Source organism: Hermetia illucens, chromosome 4 (genome assembly GCF_905115235.1).
Source record: "Hermetia illucens chromosome 4, iHerIll2.2.curated.20191125, whole genome shotgun sequence".
Classification (NCBI taxonomy): Eukaryota; Metazoa; Arthropoda; class Insecta; order Diptera; family Stratiomyidae; genus Hermetia; species Hermetia illucens.
The window spans coordinates 161,470,600-161,486,295 of record NC_051852.1 but is presented as its reverse complement, the minus strand read 5'-3'; positions in this window follow the sequence as shown (position 1 = coordinate 161,486,295).

The window sequence follows — 15,696 nt, the reverse complement described above, 5'->3', positions numbered from 1 at the left end:
ACTTTGAGCTTTCTAGGGCTGACCGCTGGATGAGCGTGACGAGATGATGGAGGCTGCTTCGATTTGGTGATGGGCTACCGTAGCAGACGCAACAGTCCAATCTCCCCAAGACCGTCCCTCTTGTCGAGGGGCAGATCGTGTTGGTTACCCCTTTCAACAGATCACTAGGGCTGGCAACAAACTCTTCACTGGTGGCTGTACTGCGGTCAAGCAAAACAAACGCAAGACCTGCTACTAACATCCGATGCCAATGTTTCAGCATCCCATTGGACTCCGGATGTTGGTAGTTACGCTGGCATTTAAGGCCTAGAAGCTTTCTGTGTTGCGAGAAGCGACCAGATTTGTACTCCATCTCCATGATGTAGTAGTAACGGATTGCACATAAAAGCGTGGAATCCACTTCTTATAGGTGGCCTCAGCACATGATTGTGCTCTGATGTCCTTAAGAGGTATTGCCTCAGGCGACCGAGTAAACCGATAAATTATTGGGAGGTAATACTTAAAGCCGTCCTAGTTTCGCAAAGGGCCTACAATGTCCAGATGAATGATGTATTGACTTAGGGAAAACTCCTAATTCCTTCCTAACATGCTTAGTGGCCTTAGAACTGGCTTGAATACACTCTCTGGTCCAAGAATCAACGTTTTGTGGTCCCTGATTTGTTGAGTCTTCATAGTTTCCCGGTCTCCAGTGGAAGTTTTCATTGTTTCTGCGTGTTTGAGCCATTTCTTTGTATAGCCATTGAGTAATATCGTCAATGAAAGTGATCACCATAAGTCGCGTGGGAAGTCATTTTGTTCATGCTTAATACCTTAGAAGTTAGTTCTCTGGAATTGACTGGCAAACAGGCAAAAAGTGCCAAACGTAATTTCATTCCTGTAGAAAACATATTTGATTGGAGTCGTAGAAAGGGGATGAACACTATAGCAGCACTATTTCGGGTACTTGCGCCTTTTTCTTCTTAATACCATGTTTTAGTCGAGGACAAGTCCCTGTGATTTGGCCAGCAACTAGCAAATTTTAAAACTCTATTGCTACCGAAACGACACCAACGCCTCGGTTTGGGACTAACCTGACGGCACCAACAACCTTGGACTATCAAAAACGGATTATGATTGGTTTCTGGAATGCGTGCACGCTTCTCGACAACGATAGCGAGGGTCCTTGAGCTTGAATTCCAGCGATATAAACTAAACATTTTTGACCTAAGCAAATTAAGGTAGTGGGAGAGTACTCCTCTTACGGCAATGTGCCTGGCGGCGCAAATTCGGTGTCTGGTGACTTTTGACAATTACCACAAGACGCGCTCTCTTGACCAGGGAGCCACACAATTGTACAATGCTACGCACCAATGGGGTGCTTGGGTATGTGATGGGGAAACACAGTCTTCACGACCATAACAATAATGGTAGGAGGTTCGTGGATTTCTGCAACTTCCACCGTCTCGTCATTGATGGTATACCATCCGAGCACAGAGTCTGCCATAAGGTCAGTTGGGTTTCAACTGATCGACGCCGTACGAGAAATCTTATGAACCACTCCGCGATTAGCAGTAGAGTTATCGGTTGGATGTTCGTAACAGGAGAGGCGCTTACATTGGCCTTCGAAAGAATCACCATCAGATTGTCGCTTACGTTCGCTTGCATCTCGCATCCGCCACTTATTGTATAATTGATGAGTTGTACCTTCCTAAGTTCAAAATCGATAGCTTTTATGACCCAGCTATCGCTCGACAGTGGGGGAGGTATCTAACTGATCGAATGGCAGATACTCTGAGTAACTCTTCTGGGAATATCGATGAGTATTAGGCCGCCATTAAAAGTGCTCTTTTCTCTAGTGCTACACAGGTCATTGGCCACAACCCGAAGAGGCGTCATAAGATTTGATTGACTTTGGAATCGCTGCGGGTGATGGTGGGCTTGACGCGCTCGAACTTAGATACCGATCGAAATCCCGAGAAGTTCAGCGTAGTGTACGCAATGGCAAGAAGGAATTTACTTGGGAGAAGTTGTTAGGGAAGAGGAAGATGCCGCAGATTGCAATGATTTCGTGAATGTATACCGCATCACGCATCTTTCGATGATCCTTTGAAGGACTTCAACGGTGGACTTCTCATTCCTTATGATGAACAACTGATGAAGTGGTATCACATTCACTGAAGTTCCTCTTGACGTGGATGAAATGACCACCATAATATGTAGATTCGGACTGTTCTTCCAAGCAGAAAAGAAATCATTTTGGTCATCCATGCTCTAAATCGGAGTAAAGCCGCTGGGCTTGACGGTTTCCCCGCAGAGCTGTTTATCGCTGTACCTGAAGTTACTGCTGATGAATCCGAGAGCTTTCTCAGAGAGTGGAAGAAGGGAATGATGGTCAAAATCCCAAAGAAGGAGACCCGTTTTGAGAGTGACAATTTGAGGGGAATCTGCTTGCTCCCTAGCGACGCAAGAAAAGTAGGTAAAATTATTCTAGGACGCATCAAAGAACATATCGAAAGCCTGATCGACAGAGACCAGACTGGTTTTCGCTCCGGATCCTCCTGCAATGATCACATCAATATCCTACGGATCTGTTAGGAACAGTGATTGGAGCTTAGATCTTCGATGCATTTGCTCTTCATCAATTTAGAGAAAGCGATAGCATAAATAGGAAGTGTGCTCTACGTAGGAGGGGCATTCTGGATAAACTAATAGCTATTATCAGAGAGATATATGATGGCGCAAAATGTTACGTGCTGCATTGAGGTAAAATCTGGGAGAAATTCGAAGCCCAAACTGGAGTCCGCCAGGGTTGCATCCTGTCAACAATACTGGTGACATTCTTTATGCCGCCTTTTATGGCGGACATTGACGAGTTCAATGTACAATGATTTCTTTCTTCAAATACCTCGACTATTGTGATGACATCTGTTTGCTCACTCACCGGGGCATGGATCTTCACCAAATGGTTCTAGATTTGGAAAGAGAGGCAAACAGAGTTGGACTGAAGATAAACACCAACGAAGCCAAGGCTCTCAGTCTGGCGGGTAATCGCAATCTCCCTATCTGCATTAATAGACAGAACATTGAAAGTGTCGACTTATTTGTAATATCTAGGAAGTGTCGTTCTGGCCGACAGTGGAACCAAACTGAATTGTGTCCGACGCATTAACAGCACTAGATCCGCTTTATCTGCCCTCTCTCTTCTTTCTTTCTATATAGAAATAGCACATGGAAAGTCGTATCATCGGAGTGCGTTGCTTTGACAATATCTCAAACGAAGAATTTGGTCGGCACACAGTCCTGGCACTCGTATACACTGTGATCAGAAGACGGAAGTAGCAGTGGATAGGTCACGCTTTAAAGAGGGGCGATAAATTTATTACCTCTGGTAGCAAAAAATATCTCTGTTTGCCATATTAGATCCTAATTTGCAATGCTAAAGATTTGCCTAATACCGGCTTCCCTTCTCTTCTTTCAGCAACAACGAATTTGGGATTTTGTCGTATTTCGATAAAGTTCATTGGACCCACATCTTTCTTGGCGTGTTGAACTTAATTTCTAGTTAGAAAATGGAGACAATTCAGGAGCCAAGGCCTCATGGACTAATCTAGGGATAGTAGCACAGTGTTAGATGCACAGTTTGGACATTTCCAGATTCGAAAATATTTCAAAAATTTAACGTATTTAATCTGAAATGAAAGGTGTTTGTCTGCATGTCAGGTGAAAAATCGTCACCTTTAATGAAACCTTTTGATCTTACACGGATGTATGTTCTTTGGCCACATCTTCATGGAGTATAAGCCATCTGCACAATGTTAGCTTTCGATGAGATTGTGCTTTAGTTTCATTATCATGACACATACTGCGGTGGAATTGACAAGCTTATACCAGCGTACCAGCACGAAGTGGAACACAAACGTCCATGACGACCGACAAGTTGACGTTCAACCTTCGCGACTAACACACACGACACCTGGACATCTTAAGATGGCAATGACCTGAAGCACTTTTCCATCTAAATCTATTTGCAGAGAGATGGAGAGATCTTTTCTTATCCAATTCGCTTAGATTTCAAAGTGATAAACGCCATAAACCACTCAAGGGAAAATGTGAATTATTTACTGAATTAAATTTAATTTGGCTTTGATTGTTGCAGGAAATTGACCTCCTTTGAAGATTATCTGTTCCTTTAAGGAGATTAGATTTCCAGTCATGATTTCTAATCAAGTCTGTCCGTAAGGACACCATGACCTTTTCTACACAGTTCAAACCGAACCAACAAAGTACTTGCAGAATTATGAAATTAGATTGTCATAAATATGTATATAGAGCCTTTTCCCATATCCACTTCCTCTGAATTTTGCATAGACAACACAAGTGTCAAGCAAGGAGAGTACATTACGTAATCGATACAAGGTCCTTGTACAAAAAGCCTCACTTCCTCTAACCTAATTTCTCAATCAGAAAATCAGTCAAACGCTCCTATATCGAATTCCCGAGTGTGTGTGGAGGAAAAGCCTATGTTAATCTGAACTTGATATGTGCTTCAATTGAACATAAAAGGAAGAATCAAATGTAACGAATTTTCCTTTTATTGTGCTTTGGAAAATGCGATGGTTTTGGATAGTTGATTTGTATTGCAACATTTGCCTAGTAGTGTGTAGGTCGGTCCTTTCAAATCTCTACATCTGCCAAAGAAATAAATTGGAATTTGATTTCTTCTTTATAACAAATCGGTCAACTCCAGGTAGTGCTCGGAAAAATGTAAGATTCCAATAAAAAAAGGAAAAATGTTTTCTATTATTTCCACGTGCTTTGCATTTCCCACAAAGTCATAAACGCCTTGTGTTAATCCTAGGAACAGGCCTCAAAGAATTTTTTTTTCCAGGAAGATTCATTATTTTCAGCTTAAATGCTTGCAAAGGATAGAATAATTAAGGATAGAAATATTAATTTCCTGACACTCGGGTACCCTTATATAGGTAGTTTTGTAATTAGACAAGATGATTGATCAATTCCTTCAGTTTTTAATTAATTGTATATTACTGCAATTTGTAACTAATTAGCCTTGATTAAAAGGAAAGAAGTGCAGAAGGAAAGTGCAGCCTCTTCAAAGTCAATGAAAACTCGTGGCGGTCCTCCCTTTATGGCCCCGCAAACTTTTTTCTGGTATCATCAACTTGAATTTTCGTCCCTGCCCCATGAGTGGAGAGAATGGGGAGGATACGTAAAAGAAAGAGAAAAGTCGCCCTTTCTAATCCCGTTAAAGAATTGTGGCAGTCACTCTCACTTAAAAGACCATTGCGACTCTAAGTGGGGCTATTTTCATGTCAATCGTTAGCATCTACAACCTCCCCTAGTAGGGGGAAGAGGGGAAATGAAGGGTGAAGTGAGGAGTCCTCTCTCTGGGAAAACGTTGGAAAATCGTGGCCCCCTTTAAAAAGTTATGGCGACGGTATTTTGATATTATCATGGCAATGATGTATTTGCCAACTTGACTCCCGAAAAAGGAGAGACTAAAAAGGATATGTAGAAGGAAGGAAAGGACTCCGCCATTATCCCTTATCGCGATGTATAAGGAGGCCCTTGCACATCGCGGCACTGGTTGCCCTAAAACAAGCTTATTAATTATACGAAAAGAGTCCCTTTTCGGGGCTACGTAACCTTCCAAGCAGAGATTACCGTCAAAATTCTTTGACAGTGTTAGAAAGGGGAGACTTTCTTCTCCATCCTTCGTACTCTCTTCTCCCGTCCGCGGTTGGGATATCAAAATATTCTCATATCTAGCACCGTAACTTTTTAGGAGGGGATGACCGTCACGACTTTTTAACGGGATTTTAGAGGGGGACGGCTTTTTCCGTTCATACCCTCTCATATTTCTGTAGGAGATAGTGTTCAAAATTAAACCCTAACGTGTTGACATGAAAATAGCTCCACTTTGAGGTGCCCCCTTACGAAGTGTCCTGCACAATCTCTAACGGGATTAGAAATTGGGGACCTTTCTGTTTCTTTTACATATCCTCGCCATTCTCTTCCCTTCGCGGACAACGATTAAAACTTCAATTTGCCATAATTAAATAACTAACCCTATTTTGATGGGCCATAACTTGTTAAGGTGGGTGGCTACGGCTTTGAAGAGGAGCACCTCCGCCCCCTCCCTCTATAAACTCTCACCCCGCCGGGCATGGGGTTCAAATTCAACCTTTACCGAAAATTTGTTTCCTGCATGTATTAAATGCAGAGTTTACTTCCTCAACGATTACCTCCCTTGTCGTGATGAGCGAACTCAGCAAGGAAGATCCTTTTGAAGAGGAGAGGTAACACCTGGAGCCAAGCGGTAATCAAAACCCCAAGATATGACAACCTGCCGAGGGCTGAAAGGCCACAGAGGTTAAGATGTGGCCGTAAACGGTGACTCCCAGTTTCAAATAACCTTGTCTCAGGCTCTGCCGAGATCGAATTACTATCCCCGATAAAACTCAGGCCATGGCAGCCAATTATGAGAAACCGAAAAAAAAACAAAAACCTATTAACAAACTAAAATTAAATCTCGACCGTGACGGTACAACCCTGAGTGAAGGGGCAACCCTAAACTAATCGATGGAGAATCTGAGTCCAGGACTCAGATCCAGATCCAGAACCAATCTAATTGGGACCCAGTTCTTTACTGATGAGCCGGTGCAGGCACCTTCTGTCAGCACTTCTGACCCCGGGCCCCAATCGGCACCACCTGTTTAGGCTAAAATCTTCCCCATGGGTAAGCACCTATCTAGGGAAAGCAAACAGCCTTCGGTCAAACCGCCTTCGGGCAGATCACAACCCACGGTCCGTGCCAAGGTTGAGGGGAGAGGATCGTTCGCGAATTGCGGGAAACGTTCGACGAATCTCTGGTGCAACAAGGGGCGGTAAGATGTTTTTGGTGGTGCATTTTATCCCTAGCTGCCAGGTGTGGGGATAGCTTCCTCTGTGAGTAATCTGCAAGACTGCAACGTTCCTGCACTTTCCTCACCTACCCCCTGAGACGCTGCGGTGGCGTACAGCCATTCAGACTGAAGCTATCCATCCCTCCTCCATTCATAATCGGGCTTAGGACCGGCTACGGCTATTATTAGTATCTCTCAACACGAATACTTTGTTTCTAACAACATTTAATGCATTTTCTTGGTTGGGATGTCGCAGGATTTGTCCTCAAGAGAGATTAGGTAGGATCTAGCGTTGGTGCCATCAGGGGGTGGTTGGAACAAAAGCATAGGGCGATCAGTTGTAATATCACCCAATTCCTTACAGGATATCGAGGATACCGCCAGTAGTTCTACCTTAAATTGGACATTTCAACTGATCGCGCAAACTGCGATAAAAAACGCAGAGAACTTCTACTGTCCAAGATTTCTGGAAGAAAAGATATACTCTAGGTGAAATTTTGCCACCGGAGTGCTTGTCCGGGGAATGGGTTTGGGGGATGCGATGAACTTGATAATCGGCTTTATCTAGAACAAATCGCGAGAAGTCAAGGTGACTAGAGAAGCGCGGTTATGGGCCCTGTGTACACTATGAAAGAAAGAAAGGATAACCGAGTAAATCGGCCTTTGACACAAGGCTTGCTTGCGTCAGGCTAGTTCGAGGTGGGAGCCCCTTTTGGGCATCTCACCTTCCTATTACTTTGGTGAAGTTAGGGCACTTGCGGTAGTTGGCATGGTGATCGCTTATTCCGTACCTTGTCGTCTTAGAACTTTCGCTGAGCACATTTGACAAAGCGATACCGTAGATAGCGGTTCAGTGTCGCATGCCAGATCCGTTGGCACTGTGGAGTCTGTTTGCTCAAGATTAGTTCAAACCGAGCCAACTAGAATGCGATTATCGGTCTCGAAAAAGGCACCAGATTATTAGCCGCAAGTAAGGGTGATCCGGACCACTTCCTCCGAAAGAAGTATTTAATACTTTGAAATTTCAGATTTCTTGACATGGAAATTTTTGGTAATGGAATTGAAGATGGAGCTTAGTGTACCTGTAAAATTTTAATCTGGTTGGACTACAACAATTGGAGGGATTTTAATACTTACTGGCTTCCCTCGAAGTATCGGCTGTATTTTCGCCGCCGTTGCTTCCCTAGCCAGAATTTAGTTGAGGAGACAGACGGATGGTCAAAGGGTAGTATTGGTCCCAGGGCGAAACATGGATTGGCACCCACGATGGAGCATAAAACCTGGGAAACGTCTGCTGAACCAACACCAACAGCTCTACTACCAAACCCTATCTCCACCTCCACGTGGTGACCGCTGGGAGCTCTTTCTTAACGAAAAGCTGCAGACGGAGAAGGATGAAGACGAGTCTCCCGCACCTAAATAATGGTCCTCCAGGTTGGGGGTTGGGTAGGGCTGACAACCCTACACGGAAAACAACTTGTTACGAAATCACAACAGGAGCCTCGGACTGGACGGATTACACAACCACGAACCCGGCAACGACAAAGGAATAACGATTTGCGCATTTTCTCATGGAACGTGCGCTCCCTGTACAGAGATGAAGCTGATGAGCAGCTAGCCGATACCCTGTCCCAATATAGGGCTGATGTAACAGCGTTACAGGAGATGCGTTGGACAGGGACCGGTTTCCTGGAGAAGAGCCGCTACACCATATATTATAGTGGCCATCCAGTAAACCATAAGCTCGGAGTAGGTTTTTTAGTCAGCCAAAAAATGAAAGCTGCTGTTATCGGCTTTGAAAACATAAGCGAACGGCTATGCACTCTGCGCTTGCAAGGCAAATTTAGAAATATAACCCTCATTAACGTTCACGCCCCTACAGAGGAGACTGCAGAGTCGGAGAAGGATACTTTCTATGAGGCAATAGAACGAACCCTCGAAGCCTGTCCCAGATATGATATCAAAGCCATACTTGGGGATTTTAACAGTCAAGTAGGGAAGGAGCCCGTATTCAGGCGATACGTTGGCTTCCATAGCTTACACGAAAATACAAATGATAACGGACTGCGGATTATTCAATTAGCAGGGTCACACGAAATGGTTGTTGGAAGTACCTGGTTTGCGCGGAAAGCGGTCCACAAACATACGTGGGCCTCTCCAGACGGGACCACTTTCAACTAAATTGACCATGTGTTGATCGAACGCCGCCACCTGTCAGCCTTGATGAATGTCAGAACATATAGGGGGGCCAATATAGACTCGGATCACTATCTCGTTGGCATGGTGCTCCGAGCTCGAATAACAATACCACCTAGAATCTCCTCTGACAATCAGGTGCGAGTGAACACTGAAGCCATCGACAACACAACCCTCCACGACACCTATAAGAGGGAAATGGATGTCGCAATAACCGCAGTCAACAGAGGACCAGGAGATGAAGTATCAACAAATGATCTTCACAATCACCTGAAGAACGTTATCATGGATACGGCCACAAACATATTTGGCCCCAGCCGCAAAAGGAGTCGGAACGGCTGGTTTGACGATGTTTTACCAACAAGTCAGCAGGATGAAGCCTTATACACCTCGATGCTCATCCTGCTGAGACAAAGAGGGAAATCTGATTTCGGACAGAATGGGCATATTAGAGCGATGGGTTGAGTACTTTGATGAGCTACTGAACAACCAAAACATCGGCGAGTTGGAGGTCCCGCCAACTGAAGACGACGGACAAATACTGTCACCATCAAGTTTAGGAGAAACAGTCCGTGCAATTCATCGGCTAAAAAATCATAAGTCGCCAGGAGCCGATGGATTTACAGCCGAATTAGTTAAATATGGAGCCGACCAGTTGCACCAAGTGGTTCACCAACTTGTGCTCAAGGTATGGGACAGCGAATCAATGCCTGACGATTGGCAACGAGGCATTATCTGTCTCATACATAAAAAGGGAGATATCACACACTGCAGCAATTATAGAGGTATCACGTTGCTGAGTACCATCTATAAGATATTCTCCACTATCTTGCTAGGCCGGATAGCCCCATACGTCCAGGACATCATTGGCCCATACCAAAGAGGCTTCACTCCAGGCAAATCAGCTACAGATCAGATTTTCTCTCAGCAGCAAGCGATGGAAAAACTGTTGGAATATGGACAACAGTTGCACCATCTGTTCATCGACTTTAAAGCCGCCTATGATAGCATAGCCAGAGTAAAACTGTACACGGCCATGAGAGAATTCGGTATCCCTATGAAATTAATAAGACTGACTAGGCTGACCCTGACCAACGTGCGGAGTCAGATAAAAGCAGCAGGAACACTCTCGAGACCATTCGACATCAACAACGGTCTACGACAAGGGGATGCCCTATTATGCGTCCTCTTTAACCTGGCCCTCGAGAAAGTGATCGGTGATGCTGAGGTAAATGCAAGAGGTACGATCCTCTTTAAGTCCACCCAACTACTGGCCTATGCTGACGATATCGACATCATGGGAAGAACCACCCGAGACGTACAAACTGCCTTCATTCAGGTCGAGCAGGCGGTAATCGGCGCGAGATCTTGAGCTGCACATCAATGAAGGCAAGACAAAGTATATGGTGGCAACGTCAGCACGGGAGACGAATCAACCAACAACATCAAACCGCACTGGTCAAACGGGAAGAATAAAGATAGGAGACTAAAATTTTGAGACCATTGATAATTTCTCCTACCTAGGGTCGAAAATCACAACCGATAACAGCTACGATGATAAAATCCGCGCACGGTTGTTGTCAGCCAACAAAGCCTATTTCAGCTTACAAAGACCGTTCCGCTCGAAACGTCTCACCATAGGGTCAAAGCTCTTACTGTAGAAGACAATGATCTTGCCAGTCCTTATTTCTCGGAGACTTGAGTTCTTAGCAAGAAAAATTGCGAACTCTTGGCCGCGTTGGAGAAAAGAATCCTCCGAAGAATTGTTGGCCCCTACATGAAAGATAGACGATTCCGTAGCCTACATAACGATGAAATCTATGAGCGATATTATGACCGCGAGGCTGTGGATAACATCCGGCTCAATGGGTTACGGTGGGCGGGTCACTTAATCCGTATGGATGAGGATGATCCAGCCCGGAAAGTCTATAAGGGCAATATCTACGGTAGCAAAAGAAGACGAGACAGATCCTGCCTGAGATGGAGTGATGGCGTAGGTCAGGACGGCAGACAGCTTTTAGGGATATCGAAAAACCGGGATGTCTGGAGTTCCTTATTAAGGCAGGCCTAGACCAGATACCGGTTGTTGCGCCGTTGATGATGATGATACAATTTATACTGATTTCTCCAAAGCGTTCGACTCTGCTGATCATATCCTGGTTCTCAAGAAGCTCGGTTTGTATAGATTTCCACCATCTGTATTCTCTTGGTTAAGGTCCTAGTTATGCAGTAGAGTGAGTAGGGTCTCCTTCAACAGTTGCGTGTCAACCCCTTTTTAAGTTTTTGTGTGAAACTAAACGTCCAGTGTGAATCTCACCTGGGTTACCAGTTTGTCTTCACCTTCCGCTGAAAGTTCCGCTTTCCTGTGGCCGATTTCTCTGCATATCGCCACACTTGTTGGTTTAGTAATGTCCATTTCCCCATTTCCAAGAGAACTTGCCTTCTTTCGCAGTGCCTTCCATTGTTGTCTGCTTGGAGTCCTCCCAGGTTCACGGTGTCCGGGTTGCATGGATCTATTTCCGTACAAGGGAATTAGACCAGTTGCGTCCACATTACAAGCTCCATTTTCTGCTAGAAGATGCAGAAGAGAAGGTTCTGACAGGCAAGCCTGTAGTCTTCTCTCCTTTGCGGCTGAAGTTTTCTCTTGCCGAATATTCCTTTTCCGTTTTTTGGAAGAATTTGGCGACAGTGTCACCGAGAGGCTGGCTGTAGTGAAGTTTCCAGTTCCCCTCATTAAGGGAGTTGTTGTAGTATCCTTTCTGGCTGACCGCGCCTGTGGACACTGGGTGCAGGCTTTCCAACGAAGTGGAGAGCCCGTCTTTCACAGATTTCTCAGTGGGAGAACATGAATCTGGCAAGGTCTTCAAAATCTGGGCCTCGGCCACGACCTGATTTCTCAAAGCCGCGGGCGGATTCGAAGTCTTTGATTCTTTACCACTGGGAGGGTTACAATTCACTGCTTGCATCTTCACGTGTTTTTGGACACCCTTGGTAGAATCTGTAGTAGTTTACTACTACAGGTTCTCCCACCACGATAAGGTGGTGTCCGAAGGGGAGCTGGTTGAATTAAGTTGATGTGACAATTGTTACCTACCGTTTGTACTATTGCGTGCGGCTGTTGTCGTTGTTGAGGGGTCTGACAAGGTTATGGTGGCGGTTTGGACATCGTTTCGAAGATTGCTTTTGTGTAGGTAATCGTGTCTTGCAGTTCTTGGATTAGGCACCCAAGGATTTGCATTTATCGAGGATCTCCTTTAGTTACGCCTCGCATAATATTCTCTTTGGGTTACTTTGTTTTGTTTTCTCAGCACTGACATCTCTTTGTACATCAGAGTCCTGATTTGCAGAGAAATCCATGCCTATTGTAACCGCTGAATGCATCCCAGAAGCATTTTCAGATGTTGATTCCGTCTCAAATGGCGTTAGACCACTGCTGGTCTCACGACGTTCCCTATTTCTACATTTGATGTTCGTTCTACATTGGGGGCAAAAGTCCTCTTCTGACCGCTTTAATGGGAAAGTAATGACCACTGTCATTGGTTTTTTCCTCACCACAACAACTCAACAATAGTACTGACTTCTTTAATGCCTCATTCGCCATGGAATCTTAAATTATGCCCAAAATGTTTGGAAATATTACCGAATTAATAAGAATGGTCTTCTGGGAGTTCACTCATCGACCAACTTGAAAAATGGACAAATCATTCCCATTCCCAGAAACGGTTAGAGCCGGCAGCCACTGGATAGTTACAGGAGCTTCTCCATCTATACTTTAGTCCTGTGTAAGAATCACCGAGTAGACTAGAAAATTAATAATCGGCGGACTCCGCGGGGCCAATAACATCATCCAAGATGAGAATGACCTCATCTATGTACCAAGAGTACTATTTAGTGGGTGAATGAATCCATCTGAACGCTTGTTAAGGCGAACTTCATCTTATTATTTCATAAAGTAAAAGTTAGTTTTGAATTTCTTGAAATGAGCATTTGTGGAGGGTGCCTGAAGCTAATAGCTAAAATGGTAGGAGGTGCCAGCATACTACACTTCAGTTCCTTTTCTTTCATTCTCAAAGTGAATCTGGTTCCTCTCAGAATTATCTAATCTAAGGTCACCTACAGATCTCTACACATACAACTCCTGTTCAAGTCATCAACTTTTTTTTTTTAAGCAAATATTTAGATAATAGATAGATTGCGTTTTATAGATGTTTTGTAGTTCTCCAGATTGCATGCAAGGAATAGGAACAATGCAGGCTCCAACAACATTGAGAAAGGCTTCTCTGCCTTCGCAGTAACAATAAGAAGACCATCTCGTTTCCATTTCAAATACCACAAAGTTGAATGTATAAAAGATTCATTTCCATCTCATTACTAATCCTGGGGTCTCCGTAACGTTCACAACCCACATGAGCGACATGAACTTGATGGATAACTTTTCTCATTTCAAAAATGACACTTGTGAAACATGGTTTGAAATTGTTCCTCAAAATTTACTGGACTTTGATCCAACTTTTATTTAAGAAAAGTTATTTTGTAAATAAAAAATTAGATTTTGGAACTTTTCTTGTGGAGAAAGGAACATTTGTACTTTATAACAATGGCAGATTAGTAACGTCGTCGTAGTACACATTATGTCAGATTCTTATGAAAGTACGTTAGGACCGCTCAACAGATTCATTTTCTTCAGGACTTGTAGATATGACTTTTTCCTTAAATTTATTTCCATTTGTATTTATATTTTCTTGGCTTAATGAATAAGTTCTTAAGTTTGTAAACGTGGTCCTAATTTTTTTTTACTGCAATAATATGTGACTAAAGCGATTGATAGATACTTGATTTCACTAAAACACGGAACTTTCTTTATATCAATTTCCGTAGAGAAGTTTGCGATATACACCTATATACAGACATCAATTTTCACAAGCTTCAGATACGTTATCTACAATCTATGAAATCATCGAGAAAAGTAGCTCGACTATCTTTCTTCTCGTATTAACCCGACAACCTTGAAAAGGTGTAAGATATCTGTATCTGGTTTTCGCCCCTAATAAACTTTCTTTAAGGTCATTCACAGGTGTTCGGTTGGGTTTGGACATTAACACTAGACACAAGCTCCGATTTCATTATGTGAAAAGTTTTTATTGCTTTTTTATTGAATGTTGGAAAAGGTAAATGGTGCATCGGATAGGGACTATGCTCTTCGTGATTAAGATTTTGTGTCTGCTTTTTCAGATAATTCGTTAAGTATTGAGGGGAAGAATATTTTGACAAAGATACTGAACTTAGATTCAAATCAGCAAAAAAACCGCTCACTGGGAACGAGATGACACAACACGACACGACGGTTCTGTTAACACCTACTGGGAACGACACGACAAATTGACTCTAATACTCACTTGGAACGAAATAACAAGATACGTCAGAATTTTGTCTAATGTATTTGCAAGATATACATATGGGAAATACTATTATTAGCCAGATATATCTGGCGTAGGCTTATGTCTCCGGCTGCCTCAGACAAAGGACAGATAAATGTCTCCGCCTGCTTCAGACATCAGACAGACAAGTGTCTGCGTCTGTTGCAGACAAATGACAGTTTCAGACAAACCTCTTGGTCAGACACACATGTGTGAGCCCATCTTCGTGAAAATATTCCTATATCACGACTATTTTTAAGAGTGGTGGGAGGTTGTCACCACCACCCGTTCCTACCATTGACTTTTTCGAACGAATAACAACATGCGCTTCAAAAAATCAGGTCGCCTGCCACTAATCTACTAACATCCTCGGCTAAAAGGAACAAGGAATTGGCGGGGTCTGCATAGGCTACAGGTATCTTGTCAGATTGCCTTGGGTCAGAGTACCTCATGACACGGGGCAAGACACATAACAATTGCAGGTGGGTGGGGATATCATTGTTTCATGATAAGGAGAGTCCCTTTTGCGTAGAAGTCGATATCAAGTAGGTTCCTTCTACCTGTTAATAGTTGATAATACAATAGTTAAAACTCTGAAGAGGAAGCTTCCAATCCTCCCCCTTGGATACCACCTTGCCATGGTACTACTGCCTAAGTCTATCCGTAAATGGAACGTTCGCCAGAAGGAAACTTCAGCCACTAAGGAGGGGGTATTACAGTTTGAATCCTGCCTGTTAGAATCTCCTCATTCATCTTTACTAGGAAGAGCGAAAGAAAGAAAAGCTGCTGACGTGGGCGCGACTAGTTTAACGTTGGTATGTGAAAATGGAGCCAAGTGGCCTGAACACGGTGAACCTGGGAACGCTCCAAGCTGGCGACAGAAAAAGGTTCTGCGGAAAAAGGTGAAGCACCTTGACAATGATGACGTGGAAGTGTCGGTAATGTTCACACAAAATCGGAAACAAGGAAGCGGAATATTCGGCTGAACGTATGGACAAACTGGTGACCCAGGTGAGACCCACAAAAGGGTCCACATCAACACTCCTGCGGGAACTAGGACCAGTGTGACGAGAGGAAATTAAATTAGTTTCTGAGGTCTCAACGAAGCTGGTTCTTCCCAATAGGAATACAGGCAGGTGGGTGAGAAGGAAGAGGACATATGCGCATGCTGCAGTTTAATT